General features: G+C 35.8%; 1 protein-coding gene across 1 annotated transcript in view; it reads left to right on the plus strand.

Moving 5' to 3' along the window:
• Nucleotides 1–18,090, plus strand: part of LOC136845219 (uncharacterized) — a 190,208-nt gene that overhangs the window by 75,328 nt on the left and 96,790 nt on the right. The window contains exon 2 of the mRNA XM_067115291.1: nucleotides 15,754–15,803. The gene's annotated coding sequence lies outside the window, so the exon portion shown is untranslated. The remainder of the gene's footprint in view (nucleotides 1–15,753; nucleotides 15,804–18,090) is intronic.

An 18,090-nucleotide genomic window follows, 5' to 3' on the forward strand; every position in this document is an offset into this window, starting at 1 on the left:
CTACACTGGGATTCAAGAGTACTGAGACGACTTCAAAATGCCAAGGGAATGAGATAAGCAAAAGGTTAAAGATGCCCGAGTTGGTCTATGTATGCATAGACAAAAGTAGGTCTGCAGAATAGATAGTCAGCTGTAAGATAATAATGTTCAGAAGCGTGACAGGAGGAGCATCAAGTCGCTCATTCACAATTACATAATTATTATATCAGAAGATGAAACCTATTCACATGGAACAGAGGCCACTGACTTAAAATTCAAGCTTCCAAAGATTTTTAGTTTCAACCTCCCACCGCAGACCCCACACTGTGTCAGTAACTGATCATGATACAAAGATAGGGATTCTTCATCGCCCTGGGGGAGATGCGAACCCGCGACATCTGAGTGGCATGCCACGACACTAACCACTATACTAGCGGACCAGGTAGTATAATCATTTAGAAAAAGAAATAAATCAACTGGAAACATGAATATGAATATGAATATGAGCATGTGAATGAGGGTCTTATGTGTTGATACTGAGTTCTAACAATAAATACGGAATATGTAGGATCTAAATTGCTATCTTGGTCTTCTCTGATACCATTTCATCTCTCGAGAAGATTAACACTTGAATATAAACCTACATACAAAACAGTCGAACACAGACATATGTATATACAGTTTAATTCAATACAAATTGTAAAGATTCTCCGAGCGATAAACCACTTGGTTATATATAAATCTATTGACCTCCTTAAACCTTCTGGAAAAAACTTCATACGGTTTTCAGGTCAAATATATTCATTATTAACAATATTCTTTGAGGGCTTTCACCAAGACAAACTTGACGTCAAAGGGAGAGGGTTTCTAGGTCATACATTCCGCAGGGAGAATATATTAGGGTATTAGGGCAACGTTGTTCACTTTCGAATTTGCATGCAGAGATGGATAGCAAGCAACAGTTGCTTTCAGTGGATTGTATTTCATGGGTCCCTTTAGACTAGCTTAGACCTAGACTCGGTTTATCGTGATGCATGTTATTCCTTTGTTAATTTTTGTCTTCTCTATTTGGGTATTTAGATCAATGCTGCAATGTTGGAAAGGTAAGGTTACGATTCCTTAGGTTTTGATACATAGAAGTTATATATATATGGATACATTTATCTACTTTATTATATATATATATATATATATATATATATATATATATATATATATATATATATATATATATATATATATATATATATATATATATATATATATATATATATATATAAAGTCAAATACAGTGCTGACATAAGTGAATTATTATTGTAAATATAGAGGGTTAATCAACACTAACTATATATATATATGTATATATATGTATGTATATATATGTATACATATATATACATATATATAATATATATATACACACATATAGTGTTGATTTACCCTCTATATTTACAATAATAATTCACTTACGTCAGCACCATTTGACTTTTCATAACGCTTTCATTTCCACATCACAGCAATCATCATTCCGCTCCAGTCGTACTCAGTTTCTCTTTATTTCGTCTATTCCCCCCTCCCCCCCCCCACAACACCCCCTCCCCCGCCTTGAACTCTGACGCTTCATTTTTCATTTCATTTCCCGTTGCCTGCAGCTTCCCGTTGGACTTGATATTAAACCATTAAGGGAAATTCTCCCAGCTGCGCGAATGATTTCCGGCGAATGCCAATTTTCCTCAGGGTAAGCTAGCCATTGCTGATCCGTTCACTTTTCCGTTTGGTTCATCTTCTTCAGCTGCGCCTGACTGAGCGGGCAGCGTTTTGCACAGCTGTAACCGAGTGCCGGGATCTTTCCCTGAAAGAAGCGGGACGCCATGTCTTAAAAACCAACCTTAGAATTTTCTTGAAAATAATCTCATTATGTTTCCCGCACCCAAATTCCTCCTGAATTCCAATCCCACCTAACCTAACCCAACCTAACCTAACCAACTTAAAAACCAACCTTAGAATTTTCTTGAAAATACTCTCATTATGTTTCCCGCACCAAAATTTCAGTGGTAAAACTAATCTCACCTAACCTAACCCAACCTAAACTAACCCAACCTAACCTAACCAACCTAACCTAACCTAACCTAGGGAAGTGGCCAAAAAAACCGGGGCTGGTGCAATACTAGCATACATCTCAGGAATTTGCAAACGGGAAAGTGTTCCGGAATGCCGATTTCATCTCTAGGTTTTTGAAATTCTGAGGATTTCTGTCTGTTCCTGGTGTTATTCACTGAGTAACCTGTTCCAGGCATTCTTGAATGTTATTTATTTCCAATACAGTCAGTCAGGCACTGGTTGATACCTTAATTAACATTGTGGTGCTGGAAAAGTAAGATTTTGCATTGACCTTAGTGAAAAAAAATCCACTTCTATTCTCTCATCAATGTCGTGAGGAATCCTCAAAAACAGCAGCTTCCTGACTGCTTCGAACCAATCAGAATGACAGCAAGCAATGGGAATTATTCCCGAACGAAACTGTAAAAAATGAGTCAGGAAAGTCAGGACGTGCCCAAGGGCAGTGGAGGGTATGAATACCTGTAGCTATCTCGGAAGTTTAGAGGGTCTTAGCAATAAGAGAGTCTTGGAAGTACCAGAGGCCTTCTTGCTGATGTAGGAGCAATTTAAGGGTCCTTCCATCTACAATAAACTTTCCTGCACTCTCTGTTTCCATTCAAACAACATATCCTCTTTTCCCAAGGGTGCATCTACACTGTATTTTAAATTGTCAAAAACATGTCGGCAACTTACGGCACACACATTGCAAACAGGTTGAATACGTCACCGACTTATTGGTAGTCCGACCCAGTACTTCATACGATTATCCAGCACTGGCCAAAAAATCGTTCTCCACTTACAGTTGTGGACTTGCTGTCAACACATCTGTGATACGTATGCGGCAGGTTGCCGACATCTGTCTGCGACATTTCACACTCAGAGTGGATACTCTCTTAGAAACGGAGAATATGTTGATATAAGGGAAATGGTGAGTGCAGATGACTTTATTGTAGATGGAAAGGAGACACCAAAATGTGCTATCACTAAAGCCTCTTCCTCTTCTGGAAAGTATAGGCCCTGCAGGGTATTACAACCGTCTTGTTTCTCAACAAGTCTTTTGGGATGAGGTTGCTAGCCCGAGTCCTTTTCTTTGATACCAGCAAACGCTGGTACCCATTTACTGATGGTGGGCTATTGTGTGGTGAATCAGGGACGATGTACGGAACTTGGCTACCGAGGGCCGAGCACTACACCACTCTCCCAAAGGTGGCTGACATGGTCAAACATTCTTGTGCCAATATATACATACATATATATATATATATATATATATATATATTATATATATATATATATATATATATATATATATATATATATATATATATATATAATTTAGTGGCACAAAATTTTAATTTTTTCCCAAAAGCACTTGAGATTGTTTTATCATAAACAAAGTCACATACATACACACACACATGAGTATATATATATATATATATATATATATATATATATATATATATATATATATATATATATAATGTATGCGTATATATATATGTGTATTTACGTATGTGAATCTGTTTATAATAAAACAATCCCAAGTGCTTTTGGAAAACAATAAAAATTTGTGCCACTAAATTATCACTAGCTGTGATTTCTGACGACAGCAAATTTATTCTTAGTCACAGAATGTCAAATATTTCTGTAAAAGTACAATTGTCATCTTAGCAACGTCAATGCAGACATCCTTTACAGGAATAAAAACATAGACTGCAGCACAGACGAAACTAAATAATACCAGATTACAGAATTGTACCAGATAACAGAAAGCAGACTTGTGCCCAGAACAGTATCCTTTGGAATAATATTATCAAATGTGTATGTAAAATGTTAGATGATGGTTTTCCCGAGGTAGATTTGACAAACTTCCCGGAAATATAAGAGACGAGAATAAAAGCTTCAATATGGCTGCTAGGGAGATGTTACCAGTCTCAGCGAATATTCGACACTTCTATTCGGAAGTAAGAGAAGTAGAAAACGAAGAAAAGGGTAAAGGAATGGGAAATAAAAGGAAAAAGGATATTAAATAAAGAGAGAAGTCCCCCGTTCCTTTGAATAACAGTTCGACGATCTTCGTGATTTTTTTTTACTTTGTCGTTTTCCTAGTGAATTTGGTTAAAAAATTCCTTATTTTTATCTGAACCGACTGTTATTTTTCAGAGAGAGAGAGAGAGAGAGAGAGAGAGAGAGAGAGAGAGAGAGAGAGAGGACGGGAATACCTAAGAGATCAGCAAAATCATCGTATGCCTTCGTAAATTCGTACCTTCGTTAATTCATACATTCATAAATTCATACTTTCGTGAATTTATTCATGTATAAATTCATGCATTCATAAATTCATCCTTCGTAAATTTAAACCGTCATAAACTCATACCTTCGCGAATTCATATTTCATAAGTTCATACCTTCATAACTTCACTTTCGTAAATTCATACCTTCGTGAATTTATACTTTTATAAATTCATGCATTCATAAATTTATACCTTCATAAATTCATACTTTCGTAAATTTATAATATTATAAATTCAAAACCTTCGCAAATTCACACCTTCATAAATTCATACCTTAGTGAATTCATACCTTTATAAATTCATGCATTCATAAATTCATACCTTCGTGAATTTATACCTTTATAAATTCATGCATTCATAAATTCATACCTTCATAAATTTATACTTTCGTAAATTTATAATATCATAAATTGAAAACCTCCGCAAATTCACACCTTCATAAATTCATACCTTCGTGAATTCATAACTTTATAAATTCATGCATTCATAAATCCACAACTTTATAATTTCACACCTTCATAAATTCAAACCATGGTAAAATTCATACCTTCATAATTTCTTCCTACCTTCGCGAAATCATATAACTATAAATTCACACGCAGAGAGAAAAAAAAACTCCTAAAAAACTATTTATAACAAAAAAAATGAGCACCCCAAACAACCTCGTACTGGGAAAGGAGGCCACTGTGGTAACGGCTCTTCCAGCAGAACAGAGACAGCTAGCCAGATGCTGGAAGAACGGACTGGCTGGCTGGCTGCTGCTTTCAGGATCCCGGTTTTGGAATCCTTCGCCGTTCGCCTGTCAGGTGGAAAGCAGCAGAGAACGGGAGGAGGAGGAGGAGGAGGAGTACACAATTGGCGGCGGGGGGGGGCTACCGAGCGTCGGTCAAGTCTCTCTTTTGCATAAGAAGTGTTATTTTTTGGGGGGCAATGATTGATTCGCGTTGCATATGTTGCGCGCCCGTCTGGATAACGTTCGTTAAGCTGTGCCGTTATTTTGCCTTCGATGTTCGTGTTACTTATAGTAATATCGGTGGTGTTACTGCAACAGCCTCTATAGTTGATATCAGCAATAATAATAATAATAATAATAATAATAATAATAATAATTATTATTATTATTATTATTATTATTTTTATTAGTTATTATTATTACTACCACTAATATTATTATTATTATTATTATTATTATCGTAAACAGAGCAAACAAATTTATTAAAACAGTACCTTAAAGCGTAGAATATTATCAACAACACTATTAGACCGATTAAAGAAAAACTTGTAGGTATAAAATTACGTACCTTTAAATGTCGATGCCCTATCCACGTATTAAAGTGACTTACAAATATGATTCCATCCTCAGCAAATAAATAATACATAATACCCAAACCTCCCTTGGGCATTGGATGTTGATTAAAATTGCTGATGTGCAAAGTCATCAAGTTGAAATTCTCAACTCTGCAAGATATGCCTGAAGTATGTAGTTTCTGTTTTTTATGCATTTTTTTCATCTACTGGTTAATTCATCTTTATTGTATTGGCTGTTTACTTCAATCTCTGATTTACTTTACTGAGGATTAGTTCTTCGCTGGATGAGCGGGTTCCGTTCTCAGCTACCACTCTGATGGTCGCGAGTTCGAATCTCCGACCGGCCAGTGAAGAACAAGAGAAATTTGTTTCTGGTGATAGAAATTCTTTTCTCGAAATTCATTTCTCGCTATAATGTGGTTCGGATCGGATTCCACAATAAGCTGTAGGTCCCGTTGCTAGGTAACCAATTGGTTCTTAGCCACGTAAAATAAATCTAATCCTTCGGGCCAGCCCTAGGAGAGCTGTTAATCAGCTCAATGGTCTGGTTAAACTAAGATATACTTAACTTTACTGAGGAAGACAATTCTCTTGTGAAGAAGTTCGCTTTGTAATTAAATGGTGTCTTTAGGTGGTATATGAATATGTTTCGTTTAATTAATTAATAATAATAATAATAATAATAATAATAATAATAATAATAATAATAATAATAATAATAATAATAGTGAAGAAATCCACAGTGGTATAGATGTAAATATATATTTTGGAAATATATATTTGCATCTACACCACTCTCGATTTCTTCACCATTTTAGTGACTATAATAATAATAATAATAATAATAATAATAATAATAATAATAATAATAATAATAATAATAACAATAATAATAATAATAATAAATCCACAGAGGTGCAGATGTAAATATATATTTTAGAAATATATATTTACATCTACACCGCTCTGGATTTTTCACCATTTTAGTGACCATAATAATAATAATAATAATAATAATAATAATAATAATAATAATAATAATAATAATAATAATAATAATCATCAGAACATGAACCCTGTTCCTTTGGAACAAGCCCACAGGGGCCATTGACTTGTAATTCAAGATTCCAAAGAATATGGTGTTCATTAAAAAAAAAAGGTAAGAGTAGGTAAAGGGAAATACAGAAAAAGGAGGTCTTACTGTTGAAAGAAATAATAAATTAATAAATAAATAAACGGATAAAAATGTAAATTATTAAAATACAAGGAAAATTATATTGTGGTAATAATGCACTCCATCATCGCTTGAACTTATGTCCAGTTAATAATAATAATAATAATAATAATAATAATAATAATAATAATAATAATAATAATAATAATAATAAAAATAATAATAATAATAATAATAATGGGGGAAAATTTTACATCTTGCCTTCCTCATGAAGAAGCCCTTACCTAGCCCAGACCCGAACAAACCAAGACATGACAAAGGCAAGAAAACTCCTTGGTATACTGACATAGGATAACTGGCATCACAAAACAAACGGTCATCAGAATGGAATGGCATAAAGAATTTAGGCCAATGGCCTAGCACTGGGACCTAAGAGGTCATTCAGCGCTGAAAGGGAAATTGAGAGTAGAAAGGTTTGAAAGAAGTAACAGGAGGAAGACATCGCAGTTAGGAGAAGGTGGATAGCAAGATGGAAGATAGAGAGCATGAACAGTGAAAGGAATGAAAGGGGTCGCAGCTAGTTGCCGAAGGGACGCCACAAAGAACATTAAGAAAAGTGCGCCTTCAAAAATGAGAGATGACTGACCTACCTCAATACATTAGGATCTTGGATGTTTAATACAACTTTATGTTGAATGTTCTGAGAGAATCACTTACCGGGGAAATTGAAAAGGGGTCTGGTCCAATTTCTTCAAGGCTCGTCCAAGAACTCGTCAAGTACCTGTTGGTAGAAATCAGGTCAGTCATAAGACATGGTTGTCCAGGTAACGCTGTTTGCCGCAAGGTTGCGAAGGTGAAACTTTAAATTAAATTAAATTAATTTTAAATTAAGTTTTTTCCTACACAAATTATTAATGATAACTAGCATGATAAGCATGACGGTGGTTGATTTATATTAATAATAATAATAAAATGAGGTCTTTAATATTATTAAATAATGAATGAAAGACCGGCAGTCCGATAGCGTAAAATATACATAAACATACAAACACTCTCATGCGCACAAACACATACACACACACACACACACACACACACACACACACACACACATATATATATATATATATATATATATATATATATATATATATATTGGGAGAACTTGTTCTTCTTGGCACTGGTTACGAAACTTGAGGTGAATTCTTGAGGAGGAGTAAGCACGGTTCGAGGACTTGGAGAGGGAAGTTACATAGGTCATCAGGATACAGGATAGCAAACGAATACGTGGCCCTCATCACGTTTGATTTCAAATCACGAGAAGGTAAAAACGTGATGATTATACGAATCAAGTTTCAGCCACGAAGGAAAGTAAAACAGTGGAGATCCTAAGTACTTCCGTCTTGTTACCAAGACATGGCAACAGCAACTAAAGATATAGAGAGACAAGGGCGTATATGTATGGTGGGTATAAGTCGTCAGGGAATACAAATAGGTTGGGAGGTCACAGAACGGTCAACGGATTAGCATCGAAATCTACCTATTGGAAATCATCTTTATTTTCTTTCAAATCTTTCTGGAACATATGTTTTTATTAGAGGGACAAAAGAAAATAATCCTGGGCTTACATTATGATTTCTCTCCCATGTTAGCTGAATCTTTGCGGGCTGCTGTAGGAGCAAGAGCCCGCGCTGGCACAAGGCCAGCTAAATCTAAAACAACAACAGCTGAATCATAACAGATTCCAACGAGTTCCTGGAAATAGTTTCGTTACTTCGTAATGTTGCATTGCTTTGCGTCCAATTTATTCTGTGGGACTTTTCACTTAGATGCAAGAATAGAGCATTGTTAGTCTGGCCTGTTCTTACTGAATATTTGTGTTGTTTTAATCTGGTATTTAATTCTTTAATGGTTTGACCTAAGTAAAATAAATCACAATCCTTACAAAGAACTTTGTATACAATATTGCAATCTTTCTGGGGGTTATTTTTTTATAAGCATGTTATATATATATATATATATATATATATATATATATATATATATATATATATATATATATATATATATATATCCGACTCAAAATACTTCAGAGTTAAGAAACAAGGTAAATATTCGAGCCAGCATGATGTGTACATGGGAGTTCCAAATCTTCACACTAGATGGCACACCGATCGGCTAATATCACGACACTACGGGAGTGAACCATCTTTGGTGTTTCTGGGAATGACTTGTCGATCGTGCAAGCTGAATCATAATGTGCCTTGTGCCTATGTTAACCGGAGCAGTATTGACGTACGTGGTGGTGAGTATAGTAAAGTGTGCCGCAGCCGGTGTGGGAAAAGCCTTAGGCCTAGCACCCTCGCCCCAAAATACCAGCCGAGGAAGAGTACCACCTCAAAAGCTACAGCCTTTAATTCCATGACATCTACACAGGAGACGTGTGCGCCTGCGCACTGTCCGAAAAAGTAGCTAAACGAATTGCACAATCATCCGGCTATTATGGGACCCGTGTGAATCCCATTACGGAGAAAATAACCAACATTTATATGCAAAGGAGTTAAAATGACTTGAAAGAGGAATGGCGCGAGCATCTTGGTCCCTTTGCATATTGATGAATTGTCTCGGCGTCGAGAAGAGATATCTGTTACGGGAGGCCGTGGGAATGAGAGAGAGAGAGAGAGAGAGAGAGAGAGAGAGAGAGAGAGAGAGAGAGAGAGAGAGAGAGAGAGAGCACTTCCTCATTTTAATGCTAGAATAGCATCGCTCTTTTCTAGTTCGACTCGGGGGAGAGAGAGAGAGAGAGAGAGAGAGAGAGAGAGAGAGAGAGAGAGAGAGAGAGAGAGAGAGCACTTCCTCATTTTAATGCTAGAATAGTATCGCTCTTTTCTAGTTCGACTCGGGGAGAGAGAGAGAGAGAGAGAGAGAGAGAGAGAGAGAGAGAGAGAGAGAGAGAGAGAGAGCACTTCCTCATCTTAATGCTAGAATAGTATCACTATTTTCTAGTTCGACCCAGAGAGAGAGAGAGAGAGAGAGAGAGAGAGAGAGAGAGAGAGAAAACTTTCTTATTTTGCTACTAGAATAGTATCACTCTTCTTTTTTCTAGTTCGACTCAGAGAGAGAGAGAGAGAGAGAGAGAGAGAGAGAGAGAGAGAGAGAGTACTTTCTTATTTTGCCACTAGAATAGTGTCACTATTTTCTAGTTAAACTCAGAGAGAGAGAGAGAGAGAGAGAGAGAGAGTATACCTCCACATTTTGATACTAGAATAGTATCACTATTTTCTAGTTTGACTAATAATACTTCATATATCGCCATCGCTTTGATTAATGTGAATTCTCTAAGTCAAGTGATTTAGAAAACTTGCCGTTTTTCTCAGCAACTGAGAGTTCTGTAATTCAACCGAAATAGACATTTTTCAGTAATTCAATAATTCAGAGGTCTAAATTTTATTTTACACGTAGCATTGGTGTCAAGTTTTTTATTTCTACTTATCATGAGTGCTAACCCCGACTCCAACTTCTTTTATTATTATTTTTTTTTAATTATGATATATCTGCTCTTCTTGATTTGTCATTTTTTCCTTTGCTGTTTGTTTGTCTGTCTGTCTGGCCCTATTTGTCTCTCGAAAGCTTTATATTGCATTATGAAATACATATTTCCGAACTGCCAACAGCACAGCATCTGTTATGGAGCCACAATGATTGTTTTGTTCTCTGCACCCTCAGTAGTACAGCGTCAACCTCACAATTGCTGGAACCGAGTTCGCTCCCGGAATCTCTCTTTTACAACTTCACCCAGATGTGTATATGGGTATACCAAGATATGCTGGTGTAAAAAAAAAAGGGGGGGGGGCGTTTGGGCTAGCAACTTCCTTTAAGATCTTAAAATAACTGATTACGATTTTATTTCATTTAAGCCAGATGATTTTTCGTAAGTAATGACAAGTTTTGAAATCTCTGCCAGAAGGAATTGTGATCTTAAATTAACTGATTACGATTTTATTTCATTTAAGCCAGATCATTTTTCGTAAGTAATGACAAGTTTTGAAGTCTCTACCAGAAGGAATTGTACTCTTCCCAAGTTTCCCAAAGCACATGTTCATTCCCACGAACAAGTTGCCAGCTTTATAATGGAGAATATTTTAAAATCACCTTACGCAATCAAGTTGCTGTCTTTACAGGAACTTGTGAGCTCTGCAACTCAGCTTATATGGGGAGGCTGTTTGCCAATAACTGGTAATACTGTCTAATCAAATTATACAACACATCTTCCTGCTGTTCTGATAAAATGATAATTCTCTAAGTGAAGGGATTTTGACAACTTTCTGTTATTATTTAACAATTGAGACACCTGCAATTCAACGGAAATAAATATTTTTGAGCATGTTACATTCAGAACTCTAGAATTAATTTCAAACACAAAATGAATTCAGCGAAGGAAGTAGCCTACCTGACTTGTGATATCAAAGTGAAAATGATTCCTACATCAAGTATTCCGTTCAGTAAAAAGCGCATTTCAATCTACGATGAATTGAAGTGTTTTACACTTCAAACGGAATGAATAATAAGACTGCGTATGAATAATGATTCACGCAAGAAAATATACAGTTAAATGATTCTTTGAGCGTTGGGTAATCGTGATAATATTAGATTCACGATAGGAACAAGTAAAAAATGCAATCCAGTTTTCTGTACAGCCGCTACAGCGTATAATCAAGGACACCGAATATAGATCTATCTTTCGGTGGTCTCGGTATAATGCTGTATGAGCCGCGGCTCATGAAATTTTAACCACAGGCCTGTGGTGGCATATCCTATAAAGTTGCCAGAAGCACGATTATGGCTAACTTTAACCTTAAATAAAATAAAAACTAGTGAGGCTAGAGGGCTGCAATTTGGTATATTTGATGATTGGAGGGTGGATGATCAACATACCAATTTGCAGCCCTCTAACCCCTGTAGTTTTTTAAGATCTGAGGGCGGACAAAAAAAAGTGCGGACAGAAAAAAAGTGCGGACGGAATAAAGTGCAGAAAACTAAAATGAACCTGTGTCAGTTCTAAGTCGGAAAAGAGAATACATGTATTTATATGTATATATTTATATTATATGATGAATGTCAAGGATATTTCTAACTACGAATAAATCCCTCAAAGGTTTTCAATCTCTCTTAGAGCTTTAGCCTTTGGACAATCCTTGATCCTCCTCACGTCCCAAAGATTATAAATGGCGTCACGTGGTGTTCTTGATTTAATATCCAGTATTTTCTTCTATTTTTTCCCCTCAGCAACTCCGCTTTTCTCTCTTTCTTGTTTTCCTGTTCCTCTTCTTATTCTCTCGAATTTATTATTTCCTGTCTTCCTCCTCAAGCTAATTTCCAGTTCCGTTATTTTCTTATTTCTTCTTCCAATTGATTTCGTCTTCCTGTTATTCTCCTACTTCCTTTGCCAACCCATTTCTTTTTTTTTTTCTTCTTCTTCTTCTTCCGCTCACGCAGCTTCCATCGCGACCAACGTCGTTTCCTCTTCCCCAATCTTGTTTTTTTTTTCTCTTTTGTTTTTTAAGTGCACGACGTTCTTTAAGTAGTCGGAAATTCCTGTTTTTTTTTTTTTTTATACATTGCAACGATTTTCCGTCTTTGTAGGGTCGATATTTGTTCTTTTCAAAGACTTTCTTTTTGCAAAATCGCATTTTCCAAGACGTGTTATTTTTTTTTTTTTATATCGTATCCATAATTTTCGTTGCAGTTCTTTCCAAAGACTATTTTGCAAAATCGCATTTTCCAAGACGTGTTTTTTTTATGTCTTATCAATAATTTTCGTTTCAGTTCTTTCCAAAGACTTTATTTTGCAAAATCGCATTTTTCAAGACGTGTTTTTTTGTATATCTTATCCATAATTTTCGTTTCAATTCTTTCCAAAGACTTTATTTTGTAGAATCGCATTTTCCAAGACTTTTTTCTTATATTCATACCAATAACTTCCGTTTCAGGTCTTTCCAAAGATTACGCTATATTTTGCAAAATCATATTTTCCAAGAAGTTTTTTTTTTTTTTGTATCTCGTCAATAATTTTCGTTTCAGTTTTTTTCAAAGAATTCTCTTTTGCAAAATCACGCTTTCCAAGATGTGTTTTTTTTTATATCTTATCAATAATTTTCGTTTCAGTTCTTTTCAAAGACTTTATTTTCTACAATCGCATTTTCCAAGACGTGTTTTTTGATATCTTATCATTTTCGTTTCAGTTCTTTTAAGGAATTTTCTTTTGCAAAATCACATCATCCAAGAGGTGTTTTTTTGGATATCTTTTCATTAATTTTCGTTTCAGTTCTTTCCAAAGAATTTTCTTTTGCAAAATCGCATTACCCAAGACGTGTTTTTTTTTTTTTACCCAAGACGTGTTTTTTTTATATCTTATCAATAATTTTCGTTTCAGTTCTTTTCAAGGACTTTATTTTATAAAATTGTATTTTGCAAGCCGTGTTTTTTTTCTATCTTATCAATAAACTCATAATAGGAACAGCTCTTTTCAGATGCTTTCTTTTTTTGAAATCTATCTTATTACTAACTTCCTTTCCAATAATCACTTGATAAAGGTTTGTTCTTTTCAAAGACTTTCTTTTGCAAAGTCGCGTTTTGCAACTCGTGTTTTTTTCTATCTTGTTAATACTTTTCGTTTAAATAATCACATAATAAGATTTCTTCCTTTTCAAGATACTCTCTTTAACAAAGGCGTGTTTTCTTAAATTCTAATTATTAATAACTCCGTTTCAAAGTCCGAAGTAACTTTTGCAAAGTGACTCCGGGCAAGACGTGTTTTCTTTTTTTAATTCTGTCGAATTACTAACTTTCGTTGCAATAATCACGTGATAAGATTCGTTTTTTTCGAAGACTTTTTTTTTTTTTTTTTACAAAGTCGCCTTATTCAAGGTGTGGTTATTTTTTTGAATGCTAACTTTCGTTTCAATATACGCACAATAGGACTATTTTTTCTCAAGTTTTTTTTTTAATTTGCAAATTCGCTTTGCCCAAGACGTGTTTTTTAGTTTTCTGTAAAAGAAAACTTCTGAGATGGCTATTTGTCTGTCCGCCGGCACTTTTTCTCTCCGCGCTCAGATCCTAAAAATTACTGAGGCTAGAGGGCTGCAAATCGGAATGTTGATCATCCACCCTCCAGTCATCAAACATACCAAATTGCAGCCCTCTAGCCTAAGTAGTTTTCATTTTATTTAATGTTAAAGTTAGCCATAATTGTGCGTCTGGCAACGATATAGGACAGGCCACCACCGGGCCATGGTTAAAGTTTCATGGACCGCGGCTCATACAGCATATACCGAGACCATCGAAAGATAGATCTATTTTCGGTGGCATTGATTATGCGCTGTATAAAAAACTCGATTGCGCCGAAGAAACTTCGGCACATTTTTTACTTGTTTCTTTCTCTTGCAAGTTTTCGACATACTTCCCTTTTCTCGAAATTTTGTTTTGATTCTCTCTACTTTTGTTTTGCGGCTCTTTCCCCAAATGCCTTTTATTCTCTTGGTACTGGCTTTTGTTCCAGATATTTCTACATAAACTTTTTTTTTCGAAGAACGGTTTTAGCATTAAACGTTTTTGTAATTGACATTTTGTAATTAGTTTCCAGAACTATTTTGAAATCATATTTTTAAAATTATTTCTGGAGAATATTTTCTGTCATATTCTCATTTTTCCTTCGTCAGTTTCCGACACTGTTTTTATTATAACATTCGCATCGCGTTTTCAAAAGATTTCTCTTTTATTTTCACATTTTAATTTCATCTGACAACACCTGATGTATTTTCTTGATTTTTCAACTCTTAATCCTAGTTCATATTGCGTTTATATTTTTCATTTTGATATTCCTTCTGTTTTCCCAGACTCTTGCTCTTCATCAGAATCTCCCATCATGCATTATTCACGTAAGGCTTTCAATAAAGATAAATTGCTACACACACAACAGCAGTATTGCCGTCATATCCCCTTTACTCACGCGACATTGGTTGAATGATTTCGTATTAGTGTGATAGACACGAGCAATAAATAAAGATATAACTACGAGCTTGTTGGCGAGCGCTAGGCGCGCTGGAACCCGGCGCTGCTGTCTCCCATACCCTCCCGATCCCCTACCTACCCCGTCCCCACAAGGGGCGGATAAACAGGTTTGCAGAAGGAGGGTGGATGCCTTCCTTACCCTCCCATTCCCTATCTGCCTCGCCCCCACTCGGGGCGGACAGACCGGTTTGCAGGGGGTGGTTGGCTGTGTCATGTCTCCCTACTGTTACCCGGGAGAGGACAAACAAGACCCACTCGAATTTTCTTATTATTGACAGAGAGGGATTATAAACCGCAAGTGGCTTGCTAATCCTGTGATGTAAAGAAGGTGACTGATCTATCTTAATTGTGGAAATGGTCGCCGGGGGGGGGGGCGTTTACTGCTGAATGATTTATTTTAAATAAAAGGTCTAAAGTTAGCCTTACCAATTATATCTGGCTTCTAATGCCCACCTTCCAAGTTCGTGTTACTGGTTCGATTAACAAAGGTAGATAACTGAATCCTTTAGGTACATGGACAAATCGTCTTTTCTCTTACAGTTTTATTCATACAATCTTTCTGATGTAGAAAGACCTACATCCCGGATATAAATCCATAAGATTTGTTGTAAATTGTGAATGCTGAAATCAGCTTACTTGATTTGCAAATTATATTGACGAGCGAATTTCTGGTGGCTTTTGAATAAAACAACATATACGCAGTGTATCATATTTCATAAAAATAATCATATACAAGTTATTTTGAATTGGTTGACTTGCTACAGACTTTTCAAGAGATGCTGTGTCACGTTACCATGCTAACGGCATTTTTATTTTCTCCCACAGAACTGGGGTTTTCAGATAGCTACAACATTCGCAAGATTATATGAAAAAAGGTGAGTGGGAAATAAATGTTTTGCATGCATCAATAATACTTATTTCCAGCTGATATTAACCCCCATCATTTTGGATTAGGATAGGCACAAGGGATGAGGTTACTAGCCTCACTCCTCCCTGTTCACACAATGGTTTCCACAAAAGAAATAACAGTACTGTTACTGCCAGAATCTTACTTTAAATTCTGCATTGGGAATTCAACTCGTGTAGAAAACCTGCACGACATTACTGTCCCATACTCTTCCATAAACGGCTAATTTACATTGCGTCAAACCACTCTACAGACACTGCACCATTTCTGTCTTATCTTGCCTGTACTCTATAGCTTCTTGAATATAAAGGCCCCCTCTTTCGAAAACCTCCTTCAATTCATCGTTGAAGCGCTTTCTAGCCTCTGTTCTCTTTAATTACTACTCTAACCCTTGCTGTTCTTCCCATGTGACCAAATCATCTGAAAATACTCTGATTTGTCCTTGTACCTATGCTGTTACCACTTCTACGTATCTACATTTGTAACCCTCTCAAGTGTTTTCATTTCACAATATTCATCTCATCACCTTATATTGTTTTCCTTATTCGCATTCAGAATCATACCTCACTTCCATAAAAGAGAGTTGGCTCAACAATCCTCTCATATATTCCCACTTTAACTCTCACTCCTTATTAGCTCCTACCCCCCAACTCCTTATTTGCTATACCTACTGCCACTATTTCACCTCTTCTTCTCTAACTTCAACTTTCTTCTATCTTAACAGAGGAAGAGATGACAACGTTTGTAGGTATGGAGTTCCTGGAGCTTATTTAAATGGAGAGTCTTCTGGAAAAGTGTGTGGAAAGGGGCTGATTGTTGGAAATTCATGGTACCATGAGTACACTTTAGATTAAGAAAATGTATGGAAAATAGTCTGCTAGATTATGTGTTGGCAGATGAAAGACCATGTTCATGAATGTACTGATAAGAAGTGAAGTGCCTGGAAGTATATCTGATCATTATGAGGTTGAAGAGGAAGATGATCATATGTATATATATATATATATATATATATATATATATATATATATATATATATATATATATATATATATATATATATATATATATATGTATGTATGTATGTATGTATACACACACACACACATGGGTGTCTGGGAGTATCCACATCTACACGCTATATATCTTTCCCGACTCTCTTCGTTATTAAGCAGTTCAGTGGGTTGGCAACGTTATTAGGAAATGAAATAACATCTCTGGGATTTCTGAAGTCTCGTTATTAAGTTCTTTGCATCGTTTCCTGAAGATTATTAAAACGAATTTTTATACTCCAAAGTTCGCCGACTTATTCGATATCTTTGAGATAATTAATGTTATTTTCGAACTTGAGCGCTTTATCGTCACAGGGCTTTATCAAGGCTCTTAAATCTAGTTTCATCTATTCGAGATGATTACTATTATTGCTGTTAAGAGATGGAGAGGAATAGATAGATAATTTGACAGATAACTTTTAAAGTAAAAACGGTACATACCCAATAATCATCACATGAACTACTGGAGGACTCTCTCTCTCTCTCTCTCTCTCTCTCTCTCTCTCTCTCTCTCTCTCTCTCTCTCTCTCTCTCTCTGTCATTTCTTCTTTTTCATTCTTTGCCTCTTTCTTTCCTTTTTTCTATTTCTTCTCCTGATCTGCTAATACTTCACTCTATTTCTCTTGCTGTTCCTTCTGCCTATAGTACTAAATTTTTTTTTCTCTCTCTCTCTGTCTTTCATTTTCTTCTACTAAATTACTTTTTCTCTCTCTATCTATCTCTATCTCTCGCTCCTTCATTTTCTCCTGCTACTAAATTTCTCTCTCTCTCTCTCTCTCTCTCTCTCTCTCTCTCTCTCTCTCTCCATCCCGTATAAAATTCAATGCTTGTTATCTTGTCGCCTTTATAAATGCAAAAGCTAGTGGTGATATTGAAAGACTAGTCTCCTCGACAATATCGTGAACAAAGAAGTGAGTGGAGACTTCCGGGTTTTAATTGTGTGGTAAAAGAGTTCCCAGTGTTATCTTGAGGTTACCAAGTGTCTTTTTAATTAGTCACTGGAATTATTTATATCTTCTTCTTCCACAAAATCTGACGCTTCATACGCCTATCCTAGGGCTCATTAGCAGCGCGTTGATACCCCTACACACACTGGGCCACTCACCTTTATCTTGAATTACTCTCTTGTTGCCTGTGTGTTGAGGCCCCTCCTTTCCAATACTTCCTTGACACCATTTATCAAGCTCTTCCTTCCATTCAGTA

This window comes from Macrobrachium rosenbergii, chromosome 13 (assembly GCF_040412425.1).
Source record: "Macrobrachium rosenbergii isolate ZJJX-2024 chromosome 13, ASM4041242v1, whole genome shotgun sequence".
NCBI lineage: Eukaryota > Metazoa > Arthropoda > Malacostraca > Decapoda > Palaemonidae > Macrobrachium > Macrobrachium rosenbergii.